The sequence below is a fragment of the Macrobrachium nipponense genome, chromosome 8, assembly GCF_015104395.2.
Source record: "Macrobrachium nipponense isolate FS-2020 chromosome 8, ASM1510439v2, whole genome shotgun sequence".
Taxonomy (NCBI): domain Eukaryota; kingdom Metazoa; phylum Arthropoda; class Malacostraca; order Decapoda; family Palaemonidae; genus Macrobrachium; species Macrobrachium nipponense.
The window spans coordinates 8,048,782-8,062,187 of NC_087203.1; positions in this window are offsets into that span (position 1 = coordinate 8,048,782).

A 13,406-nucleotide genomic window follows, 5' to 3' on the forward strand; every position below is an offset into this window, starting at 1 on the left:
AAATTCAGATATATACATATATATATATATATATATATATATATATATATATATATGTATATGTATATATATATATATATATATATATATATATATATATATATATATATATAAAAGTACATATATGAACGAATTTGCTCCGAAAACTGAATGGTTACAGAAGATATGATGAAACCTTAAAATTTGTGACGAATGGATGTAAATCAGAAATGAAGTTCGTCCTATGACCAAATGTTTAGAGAGAAGCCATTAGCATCTGCATTCATTTGAAAGTATCTTGGGCATCGGTAATTGAATGATAGAAACCGATGTCTAATGAAGGGTAATCATTAACTCACAATGATTAACTTATTAATTATAAATGTCCCTAGTAATACCAAGAAATCTAGCTTTATCCTGGAATGTCCCACGAGCCATTACCGGAAGCCTTAGATCAGCCAAGGGGGAGAGCTCGAACGTTCCGCGTGATCCGCTGGCTGTCAGTCATGAGATCCTGATCCCTAAAGGAAAATATTCACACGTAACTGCCGTGCATAAATATTCATCGTCGTCTTGGTGTCTATTTAAGATTTCATTTTCTGCTTGGTGAAGGGGCGCGGCGATCGGCGATTTTCGAGGAATTGTCGTTGAACTATCGAATGCCCGCTGACTCTGGGATTTTCTGTCTGGTGTAGGTTTTCTTAGGTCCTTTCCCCATGATTTTCTGGGTCTCACTACTGGTCATCGCCTTACTATTTTCCCATCTATTACTTGTCTGAGATGTTAGAAGCATCTCAGTACCTTCTCCACCAAACATTCGGATCATCATAGCAACAGGACTTCTGTCAGTGACTGACTGTCATCAAAGAAAGATCCCTTACTACAAGATTCCTTCTGGAGCACTGAGTAGAGGCTGTTCTCTGAACAAGCACACATCTAACTAAAATCGTTTGCCGCCAGAATTGTGACCGGTATGTCTAGGTTACTTCAGTGAGTTACTAAAGGACGTAATTGGAATATATAACTTAGGCCAAAGGCCAAGCACTGGGATCTATGAGGTCATTCAGCGCTGCAAGGAAAAATGAGGGTAGAGAGATTTGAAAGGTGTAACAGGAGAAAAACCTTGCAGTTCCACTATGAAACAATTGTTACAAGAGGGTGGAAAGTAAGAAGTAAGAACAAGAACATGAACGGAGGTACAGTAAAATGAGTGAAAGGGGCCGAATGGACGTTGCGAAAATCGTTAATCAATACCTACAGTGTACCGCATGAGGTGCACTGACGGTACTAGCCCCCTTCGGGGAAAAAGACTTAATAACATTGACCATGCAAGCGGAATTGTTTCACTGTCTCAGTGTAGGAGAGAGGAAGAAGAATCAGTCTAAAATATATCCTATGGCATGACATTTCATAGAATATGAAACCGCTCAAAATTCTATATATGCCATTTATGGGAAATCACATCAGATTTCAATACACATATGTTGATTATGCATGGGCTGAATACGCAGTCCCTCCTTTGTGATTTGTACATAATGGGAACTTGATCAGGCAATGGATACCTAGGTCATGCAGCGATGCCTACTAACTCACACACACACACACACACACACATACACACACAAACACTATTTGATTGACTGAACTTGAATTTAATCTTCACGCATCATTAGTTAAAGCAATGATCCAAATTACGCCAAAACCTTGCAAGATATGTTATATTACTGAAAAGAGATCAATGTCTTGAATAGCTAACAGTTTTTGGAAATACAGGGGCTTTATATTCTTTGTACACATAAGACGCATTTGCAGTTATTATTATTATTATTATTATTATTATTATTATTATTATTATTATTTTTTTTTTTTTTTGCTCTATCACAGTCCTCCAATTCGACTGGGTGGTATTTATAGTGTGGGGTTCCGGGTTGCATTCTGCCTCCTTAGGAGTCCATCACTTTTCTTACTATGTGTGCCGTTTCTAGGATCACACTCTTCTGCATGAGTCCTGGAGCTACCTCAGCCTCTAGTTTTTCTAGATTCCTTTTCAGGGATCTTGGGATCGTGCCTAGTGCTCCTATGATTATGGGTACGATTTCCACTGGCATATCCCATATCCTTCTTATTTCTATTTTCAGATCTTGATACTTATCCATTTTTTCCCTCTCTTTCTCTTCAACTCTGGTGTCCCATGGTATTGCGACATCAATGAGTGATACTTTCTTCTTGACTTTGTCAATCAACGTCACGTCTGGTCTGTTTGCACGTATCACCCTATCCGTCCTGATACCATAGTCCCAGAGGATCTTTGCCTGATCGTTTTCTATCACTCCTTCAGGTTGGTGCTCGTACCACTTATTACTGCAAGGTAGCTGATGTTTCTTGCACAGGCTCCAGTGGAGGGCTTTTGCCACTGAATCATGCCTCTTTTTGTACTGGTTCTGTGCAAGTGCCGGGCATTCACTTGCTATGTGGTTTATGGTTTCATTTTTCGTATTGCACTTCCTACATATGGGAGAGATGTTATTTCCGTCTATCGTACTTTGAACATATCTGGTTCTTAGGGCCTGATCTTGTGCCGCTGTTATCATTCCTTCAGTTTCCTTCTTTAGCTCTCCCCTCTGTAGCCATTGCCAATTGTCATCGCTGGCTAGTTCTTTAGTCTGTCTCATGTATTGTCCGTGCATTGGTTTGTTGTGCCAGTCCTCTGTTCTTTCTGTCTTTTTCCTGTCTCTGTATATTTCTGGGTCTTCGTCTACTTTTATTAGTCCTTCTTCCCATGCACTCTTTAGCCACTCGTCTTCACTGGTTTTCAGATATTGCCCCAGTGCTCTGTTTTCGATGTTGACGCAGTCCTCTATACTTAGTAGTCCTCTCCCTCCTTCCTTTCGTGTTATGTATAGTCTGTCCGTATTTGCTCTTGGGTGTAGTGCTTTGTGTATTGCCATTTGTTTCCTGGTTTTCTGATCTATGCTGCGGAGTTCTGCCTTCGTCCATTCCTCCACTATTCCTGCGCTGTATCTGATTACTGCACTGGCACTGCCCATGTGTTTATGGCTTTTATCATATTTCCGGCGTTGAGTTTTGACTTGAGTATCGCCTTGAGTCTCTGCATATATTCTTTCCTGATCGTGTCCTTCATCTCTTGGTGTTTTATATCTCCTCCTTCCATTATTCCCAGGTATTTGTATCCTGTCTCATCTATGTGTTTGATGTTGCTCCCATCTGGTAGCTTTATCCCTTCAGTTCTCGTTACTTTGCCTTTTTGTATGTTGACTAAGGCGCATTTTTCTATTCCAAACTCCATCCTGATGTCCCCAGATACAATCCTTACAGTCTGGACTAGGGTATCTATTTCCTTGATGCTCTTACCATACAGCTTGATGTCGTCCATGAACATCAGATGGTTGATTTTGTTGCCTCTTTTCTTGAGTTGGTACCCGGCATCCATCTTCTGTAGTACTTTTGTCATGGGAATCATGGCTACTACGAAGAGTAGTGGGGACAGTGAGTCGCCCTGGAAGATCCCTCTCCTGATATTAACCTCTGCTAGTCTTATTCCAGAGCTTGTAAGTATTGTATTCCAGTTGCGCATTGTATTTTTGAGGAAGCTGATGGTATTTTCCTCTGCCCCATATATTTTCAGGCATTCTATTAGCCATGTGTGTGGTATCATGTCGAAGGCTTTCTTATAGTCTATCCATGCCATGCTTAGGTTGGTTTTCCTTCTCCTACTGTTCTTCATTACCATTTTGTCTATCAGGAGCTGGTCTTTTGTGCCCCTACACTTCCTTCTGCAGCCTTTCTGTTGGTGGGGGATGGTGTTTGTCTCCTCTAGGTAGTTGTATAGCCTTTCACTGATGATACCTGTTAGTAACTTCCACCTTATTGGTAGGCAGGTGATAGGCCTGTAGTTACTAGCTATATTTCCCTTACTCTTGTCTTTTTGTACTAAGGATGTTCTTCCTGTGGTCATCCATTTGGGTGCTTGGTGATTTGAGATACAATGCTGGAGTTGTTCTGCTATTCGTGGGTGTAGGGCCTTGAAGTTTTGAGCCAGTATCCATGGACTTCATCGGGACCTGGGGCTTTCCAGTTTGGCATTTTCTTTAGTTGGTGTCTGACTGTGTCTGTCGTGATCTCTGTGAATCTTTGTTTTATTCTCCCTGTTTCTTCTTCCTTGACTTCCTGGAGCCATGTTGCATGTTTGTTGTGTGATACCGGATTGCTCATATGTTTTCCCAGAGTCTCTTACTTGGTTCGGCTTCAGGAATTTCTGGGTGGTTGTCTTCCCCTCTTAGTTGGCTGTATAGTCTTTTCTGGTTGGTTCCGAATAGTTTGTTCTGTTGGTATCCCTTATTCCTGTTCATGTACCGTTGGATCTTGTGTGCTTTGGCCTTAAGCCTCTGTTTTACATCTTCTATTGTGTTGTTTAGTCCCCTCTCTTGTACTTTGTATTTCTCGTTGAGTTCCTCCCTTGTTTTTTTGCTTCTTAGCCTTTTTTCTGCCATCTCTTTCAGTTTACTCAAGTCAGATCTCATCACCATGATTTGCTTTTCCAGGCGCCTTTTCCAAGGAGGTTGCTGTTTTGGTTTCTGTTGGGTTGGTTGTGACGGTGGTGTTGGTGTTCGAATCCCCATCAGTTCTGCTACTAATCTTGCTCCTGCATATGTCAAGTTATTTGTTTCTGTGATACTGGTGGTGTGTATTAGGCCCATTATTTCATTGACCTCACTTGTTTTCTCCTTTAATTTCTTGGTGTTGTAGGCTTTCATGGAGGGGATCTTTGTTCTCTCTGTATCTGGCTCCATCCATTGTCTAATCTTTTCTACCCATTCCGTCCTCTCTGTTACTTCGTCGGTGTTTCTTCGTGTGTCGTTGTTTGATACTTCATCCTCCCTGTCGTCTTCTGTGGCATCGTCTCTCAGTTCGTCTTCGTGTAATTCGTTGTCGTGTGACATTTCCCTTTCCAGTTCTTCTCTTTCTGTTGGGGAGAGCCAGTTCTTTTTCTTTATGTTCCTTACTTGGTCTGCCAGCCTCTGCTCTGTTTGGGGGGTGTTATTCCTCTCATTCCAGATGTTGATCAATCTTCTTCTATATCCTCTCTCCGTCGGGTTGCTTCTGATGTAGCATCTCCATATTTCCTTATTTCTTCTCTTGTCCATTTCTTCCTTTTTGCCTCTGTAGCTCCAATCTCAGGCTGTTGATTACTGTCGTTGTGGTGATCAGTTGCTGGATGACGACCTCCAAGTACCTGACCGTCTTCCCCTACAATTGGGTGGAATACCTGGTTGCCGGACGAAGCTCCTCTGTTGCCAGAGGTTCCATTTACGTCGTTGTCGTTTATTCCTTCATTTCTTTCCATCATTGCTGAGTTTCGCTATTTAACCCATAGCTGGACCCTCCCCACCCTCAGGGATAGGTACTCATTTACAGCTGAGTAGACTGACGAAATTATGGTAAAGATCCTTTCCCAAGGAATCAACGCCGAGGAGAGCGGTCACCCATCCAACGACTGACCAGCCCCAATGTTGCTTAACTTGACTTAAGTCTATTGACGACCTAACCAACTCCTCCACGGCGCCACATATTATTATTATTATTATTATTATTATTATTATTATTATTATTATTATTATTATTATTATTATTATTAACTTGATAATAATGACTATAAAGAACTTTAAATAGACAATGAGCCACATTTTTAGACGCGCTTAAAACTGGTGCTTAAATATTTAAGAAGTGAAAATTGTTGAAATATTCAAGAGGTTGGAGAGCTAGGTGGGAAGAGACCAAAGGGAACTGCAATTAAAAGCAGAGAACCTTAATTTTTAATGCCACACGCCATGTGGCACAATGGGGTACTGCAACCAGAGGAAGAAAATTCCGCAAATACACGAATAAAGAAAAAAAAATTGAATATTATACGAAACTAAAATAATAGATTTTAGTTTCCATTGTCTGTTCAGCGTTACCATTATTTACATATTATGCAAAAATCTTCCGTATAAAGAATAAATTTCTTGCAACGATGATGGTAGGAAGGTTAGTCCGAATTGTCCCGTTAATTCAGTCTTGCAAGAGTAAAAAAAAGATCTGGGACGAAAGAAGTGACCATCCAGACTACCACCATTAGAAAATGGTAGACAAAAATCACCGACCTCATTGACTTGCGTAAAAACTCCCAGTTTTTTTTTGCCATATATTCCGATGTTATATTATGCTGAAATTTTCTTACCGTAAGTAAAAGATGACAAATATTGCAGAATGATTAGTTATTTTAGGAGCATATAGTAATATATCTACATCAATGAAAGAACTCTTTGGAGGGGAAAACGAAAATGTCTAAGTCAGATCTGAAATCCTATTCAAAATACCTCGAGAATGGAGGATCCCTAACTTCCTCAAGTACCTGTTTTGGTCTTGAGCCGAGAGCACTCTTCAAACTCTCAATTCAGTTTTTTTTTTTTTTTTTTTATACAAATGCTACAAAGAACAAGAACCGAAAAACGAAGAATTGCTCTCTAATGCAACAAAACATGATTTATGTCGCGTTTTCCGAGCTCGTTGCGTCAGACAATTCATATAATGGAATCTCATAATAATATCTATTTTTCATTTTCATCTGGAGACGACCCCATAAAAAGGTTATTACAGCAACGGATCACTTACAGTAATGTCTGTATCTTTTCACGCAAACAGAAGAGAAAGATATCTCAGATAATGGAGGTGCATTAGCGTAATTGTGATTTAGATCACCGATGTAGGATTCTCGTTTGCCCGTCTTCCATCAGGTCATTTGGCCATGGTTAGTAATCAGTAAACCTCCACACCTAGTATGCATTTCAGGGACCGAGAATCATCGTTTTTCTCAAATATCTTTCAAACTGATTATTTGATCGAAATGGTACTATAACACAGTGTACAAGACACCTCGCCCTAATTTTTGGTAACAGCTCATTGTCAAATGGTGTTAGTTAAGGTGTTTACTCTTGACTTTTAAAGGCAAAGTCGTAAGAGTCAGCAGGTCTCATTTGTTTTCCATGATACTTGGAGTGTTCATAATGAAGAGGATAGATAGGTTTGACTTAATGATCATAAAATGGTTAATTTTTCCCAATGTATTTTATTTATAGTATCCTTGGCGTGTCAGGCTATACCGTAATGGTAAGGGGTTGTCTGTCTGTCGGCTGCAGCACTCGTACTACAAGTATGTACTGCGGATTTTTCATCGCTGTCATGGCCGCAACGTTACGTTGTCTGCGTCGTTGCAGAAATGCATTTGCAACACGACTCCAGACCTTATAAAAAATGGAGAAAACTAACAATAGGTTAAGGATCAATCTCAATAGAAAAGTGAGACGCTGCAGAGCCTTCGAGGATGAATACCGGATCCACGGATAACATCCACAAACCTGTAGATCCCGTAATTATTAACATCGACAGTGATAACGAGGATGATTCATTCCTTGATAGTAACGAAGACTGTGAATAAAGTTCCTGTGATATTCTCAATTGCTTTAATTTCTTTTCAACCTATGCTAATACTTAATACACGAGAGAGAGAGAGAGAGAGAGAGAGAGAGAGAGAGAGAGAGAGACCGATTTTATAATTACTTTACTATTCTAAATAATAGTGTTAATTATGTACTGGGTTGTCGGTTAAACTGTGTGGTTTCATTTGGTTACCTGATTGTCACGGGGTAATAATTAAGTAAACATGTCCGTTTTCTTCAAGATGCACTTGTGAACTAAGGCAGGGTTGAGAATTCCTGTTATTTAAATTCATAAGTAACAAGTATATTCAGATTATATAAGTCATGAAATCTATTGATAAATATATATCACCAGCATTTTTGGTCTGTTGCCGTCAAGGAATTAAAATCGAGCGGCTCTTCGATTATGACAGCTTGCGATGCTGCAAAATAGATACAAACCTGTGAAAGACATAAGAAAATTGCTTTCTTAACTGATTATAAATGAGGCGAAAATTGTATACCCTCTTTTAAAAAAAAAAAACCTGTTAAATGCCTGATAAAAGGGTAATAGGTAACGCTTACATTAAAGATAAGTAATATAATTAAAGAGGCAAGAAACTCAACTCATTCACTTAACTCAGTACGATACAAGAATTACAACCTTATTACTGGCATTAGATTAGTAGAAACGAAATGGCTGTGTGATATGAATAGAGAAACACAGATATACAATGATATTATGATAGTAGTTTCCCCCAAATTATACCCATTTTCTATTTCCTTTTCTCTTATGCAGCAATTCACCTGCTTAACATAAAGGATTTAGGCAAAACTCCTCCTCCTACTTGGGTAATTTAGGGGAAGTGGGGAGACCGTGGTGAACAGGGTGACGGTCATACGTCATACGCTCTTTAGCCTACTCCCATTTGTATAATTTAAGAAAATACAATAACAATTATTAAATGAACCCTTCAAGTTCATTTGATATAAAATAATAGGTAGGAAAGGGGCGGGGGACGGGGGGTGGGAGACGTGAAGGCCTGGAAGGTGAGTTGAGGGAGGGATGGGGAGGGGAAGGGTGAGGGAGGGATGGCAGCACCTTGTAAGTCAAGAGTAAACGCCGTAACTAACACCATTGACAATGCTCTATATTACCAAAAAATTAGGGCGAGGAGTCTTGTACACTGTGTTAATTAGATTGAAAGATATTTGAGAAAAACGATGACTCGAGCTCCTTAAAATGCATAGTAAGCCTCTCATGTTAGTAGGAACTACTCGTCTTGCAAACCATCAGTATTCTTTTACCGATGTGATGCTACTTCACCCAGTACCAAAGAAGTCACCCAGTTTATTTTAGAGTGAAACTGCAGACCTTCGTTCTTAAAAGGTTTATAGAAGATGATGGTCTTGAGTTCCATAGAGGCTGCAATGTTACCCTCGAGGGCTACGCTTCTAAGACGTGGTTTTTTAATCGCCCCCTTCTCGCCTGTTACTAATTTTATCTTCAAAAATTAAAAGATCCTCATAGTAGCATAAGCCTTGAAATGGACAAACAAATCCACAGTTATGTATATGTACATATATTTAACGATAATCTGCACAGAAAGCTTTCGGGAAACTGTTCGATTCCCATTTTCACTGTTTGAAAAAGGTGAATCGAACAGTTTCCCGGAAGCTCTCTGTGGACATTTATCTTTAAATATATGTATACATATACATAACTGTGAATGTGTTTCTGCAATGTTATCTTCATTTAACCGAATTCCTCATCCTTGTCAGTCTGTTAAAACTTTCCCAAGTGTTGGTAATATAATAACAATAAAATACTTAGCTCACGCTATATTTCCACAAAACGAGGCAGTGCTCCTCGCTGTGAACAGAGACTATATGGGACCTAGACTAACATCACTCAGTCATAAAAGTAACCTTCTGCTTCAGCTAAGTTGTGTCTTTGTTTTGTACTTCTATGAAGGATTTGGTCAAGGGCCGCCTGCCGGACATTTTCATAAGTTCTATCGAATTTAGTTTATCCGGTCTTCGGGTATTTTGGTAACATAGCCTGGCAGACAAACAAGAATAGAAATACTACGCTTTTCCAAAAATTGATCGTGCAGGTCGTAATAACAGTTTGTGTATGTATGTATGTATGTATACACACACACGCACACATACACACACAACTACACACACACACACACACACACACACACACACACACATATATATATATATATATATATATATATATATATATATATATATATATATACGTATATATCGTTTCTTCTTCTTATTTACACCTACGTTTCGGTAATCCTTTCCCATCTTCAGGGCTTTAAATAGAATTAACTTTTTACCATATTAAAATATTAAAAACTATGCTAAAATAAGCTAATAATTATAAGAAATATTGTTTTGTCATTAAGGTAAAAGAAAAATAAATACTGCAAAGCAACTTTAAGTTAAAAGTAAATACAAAAACTGCACTACTCAGTAAAATAACAGACCAAAAAGCAAAGAAAAAATATATAAATAAATAAATATTGAAAAAAATAATTAAAAAGGAAAGCGTTTTGCCAGACTTACTGTTACGATGTTTGGTTGTTAACCGATGGAGAACAGCATAATCAAAAGGCGATTTTAGAGAAATAAAAAATAAGGGGAGAGAGAGAGAGTGAGAGAGAGAGAGAGAGAGAGAGAGAGAGAGAGGAAGAGAGGAGAGAGACAAGGAAAGGATCGAGAGAGAGGAGTAGAGAGAGGACGAGAGAGAGAGAGAGACGAGACGAGAAGAGAGAGAGAGAGAGTGAGAGAGAGAGAAGAGAGAGAGAGAGAGAGAGAGAGAGAGAGAGAGGAATGTGAGTAATAGGCAGTTAGGCAATATGTAGCCTAATGGTGTGGAGGTAGTTTGGTTGTTTAAGGAAGTAGACAGTTTCTTGATGTAAAGAGATTCCAAAGAAGGAGTGAAAGACAATCAGCAGTTTGACAGAGTACTATCTTGAAATGATTATACATGATGTCAGTTTTACACGAATTTGAATGGTTCCTTATGGCCGAAAATCCTTTTGATTATAAATAAGGACCAACCGTTGAGTGTGGAGACAGAGGAAGGATTAACCATAAAACGTTAACAGTTCACGAGAGGTAATGAAGTGCAGACGTGGCATGGGTGTTCAGTGAGGGGACCAGTTTTTTAAGAAACAATGATTCATTCATTGTTAAAATCTTATGATTGGAAGCTCTGTCCAAAACCTTAAAGTCCTTGTACTGAATGGAATACGTCAATTATCAGTATGATTCCTAATGCCCTCGATATATATATATATATATATATATATATATATATATATATATATATATATATATATATATATATATATATACTACTTTACTATGATGAAAAATATATCCAAATAAAAAAGTAGAGATTTACAAAATTATCGTTGTACAAGAAAACCTATACCTAAAAGTATCAAGAGAGGGAAGAGAGGAGAGAGAGATGAGGAGGAGAGAGAGACGAGAGAGAGAAGAGAGAGAGAGAGGAGAGAGAGAGTTATACTTATTTGCGTCTGGTAGTTTCGAAACGGCCGTAACTCATTTATCTGAAACCCCCATTGATCTTCATTGCTTTGACCCTAACGTGATACACAGCCCCACTTTCCAAGACCAGAAATTGCATTGCGATGTTATTGTCTTGCGATAATAATAAAGTCTCTCTCTCTCTCTTTCCGCAAAAAAAGAAAGAAAAAGAAAAAAGGAAGCGGTAAACCTCATTAACACATTAGAAGCATTGCCGCCCATTCAGCATTAGGTTTAATTGCCTCCCAAAGCAAAAGCAGGCAATGAAGGAGTTCAGCGATTCGGAAATTCTTTTAGGAACGTTTTCAGGTCATTCGAGTTTAAAGAGGCAGCAGTACTCCAAGGCTTCCAATGAAACCTTTCAGTAGATGAGTGTCAAGTATTCTCTTATTTGGAAATAAAATTGCTGCCTGTACCAGATTTTGTATGTGTGATGTGAGTTTCGGCAACTTCACAGTCATACGGACTGGCACGAATGCATAGTAATCTATGGCGGCTAGGACAAATATCGGACTACAGTACAGACAGAATTCTTTGATTTTGTCTTCGTGCGAGGTGCCTCCAATTCCTCTCGATTGCGAGAATATAATAGTTGACAGTTCTGAGGTTTTGGGTTGTTTTGCTCAGCTAAGGTCGAACGCTAAAATATAAACAAATAATTTTCTGTAATACGTAGATTTTAATAGCTTTTTCATAATTTCAAAACAAAAACAATGTTCATCAGTTTGTTTATTTTAGTGGCTGATCAAGTATAACATAAATAATTATTTCTCTCGCTCAGGTTTTACCCTCTTCTTCATTTCACAAAAAGTGGTCAGAATTTTGTGTCGCTCTATAAGCAGAAAACAACATCCTACTAAAGAAATAAGAGCTTTGCAGATGCTTCACAAGCGATTTTCGAGCGCCTCAGCGGCGTGGTTGGTATGGTATTAGCGTCCCACCTCGGTGGTCGCGCGTTCGATTCTCGGCCATTCCATTGAGGAGTGAGAGATGTGTATTTCTGGTGATAGAAGTTCACTCTCGACGTGGTTCGGAAGTCACGTAAAGCCGTTGGTCCCGTTGGTGAATAACCACTGGTTCCATGCAACGTAAAAGCACCATACAAACAAACAAACAAACGCACACAAGCGATTTTCAGTTAAAAGAATCAAATACAAAGTCATTCATGAACGATGAATATTATGAACCTGAATGCACTAAAAACAGGAATGTCAATTTGGGATTGTGATAAACGAGGAAAGTTCGTATGAAAGAAATAATCATAGTTTCCCAATAAACATGATATTAAAGGGGGAAAAGGAAAATCTCTTGAAAGCGTTCGATGGTTAAAGCCAATAATAAATAGCATAGGAAAAATACGTTAACTTTACTGAGAACATCCTATTAAATTTGTCAACAAATTTTCTTTCAGAAATTAAGACGGGAGCGAAAGACCTCAGAAAAATGGTTGATTCCCAGAAGCATCAACAGTTATTAATTAAGCTGCACAAAATGCTGCAAATAAGGTTTTGCATCAAACATTTACGGAAATATTCAGTATGGTTCTCCAAGCTTAGAGATTCAAAGGTATTGATGACGTCATATTAAAGATAACTCTTTGCTATGACCCAAGAACATTCATATTAATATTTTTTTTATTATATTTATACTATATATATATATATATATATATATATATATATATATATATATATATATATATATATATATATATATATGGAAGCTAGGTACTATGTTCTACCTCTAAGTTAATGGGGATACAATCCACAATGATATAAAATCCTTCTGTAGTTTTATGAAATATATATTTTTTGTACGGCAACTTATAGCTATTGACCATCAGCTGTGGTCTATAAGTTGCTGTACGAGAAATATTTATTTGATAAAACTACAGGAAAATTTTACATCATTGTGGCTTCCCTGTATCCCTAATATATATATATATATATATAATATATATATATATATATATGTATTTATTTATTGCAACGAATACCAGATAAACTCACCTTCCAAGCTTTATGTAGAAGAAAATAGAGTAAAGGATAACTTAGGCTTTAAGAGAAAATTAATGTAGACCTAATTTAATTCAATCTTGCTAAAGAAATAGCCATTCTTTCATAGCACTGAAAACTGACAAGAAGGCAGGGGAAAACATTTGATTCTTTTTTAATCATTAAATTACCACCCTGAACACTATTCATCTTTTCTCTGGATTTGTGACTACTAAGATCCTTTGTTCAAGGTACCACCTGCGTCGAGGCTCCCCTGGGCACATAATCCCAAACACCTGGACGGCAACGCAAAGAAGAAGCTGAATGAATCCTGCAGCCAGGCAAACCAAAAGACACAGCTGCCCCTCCTCCCCAA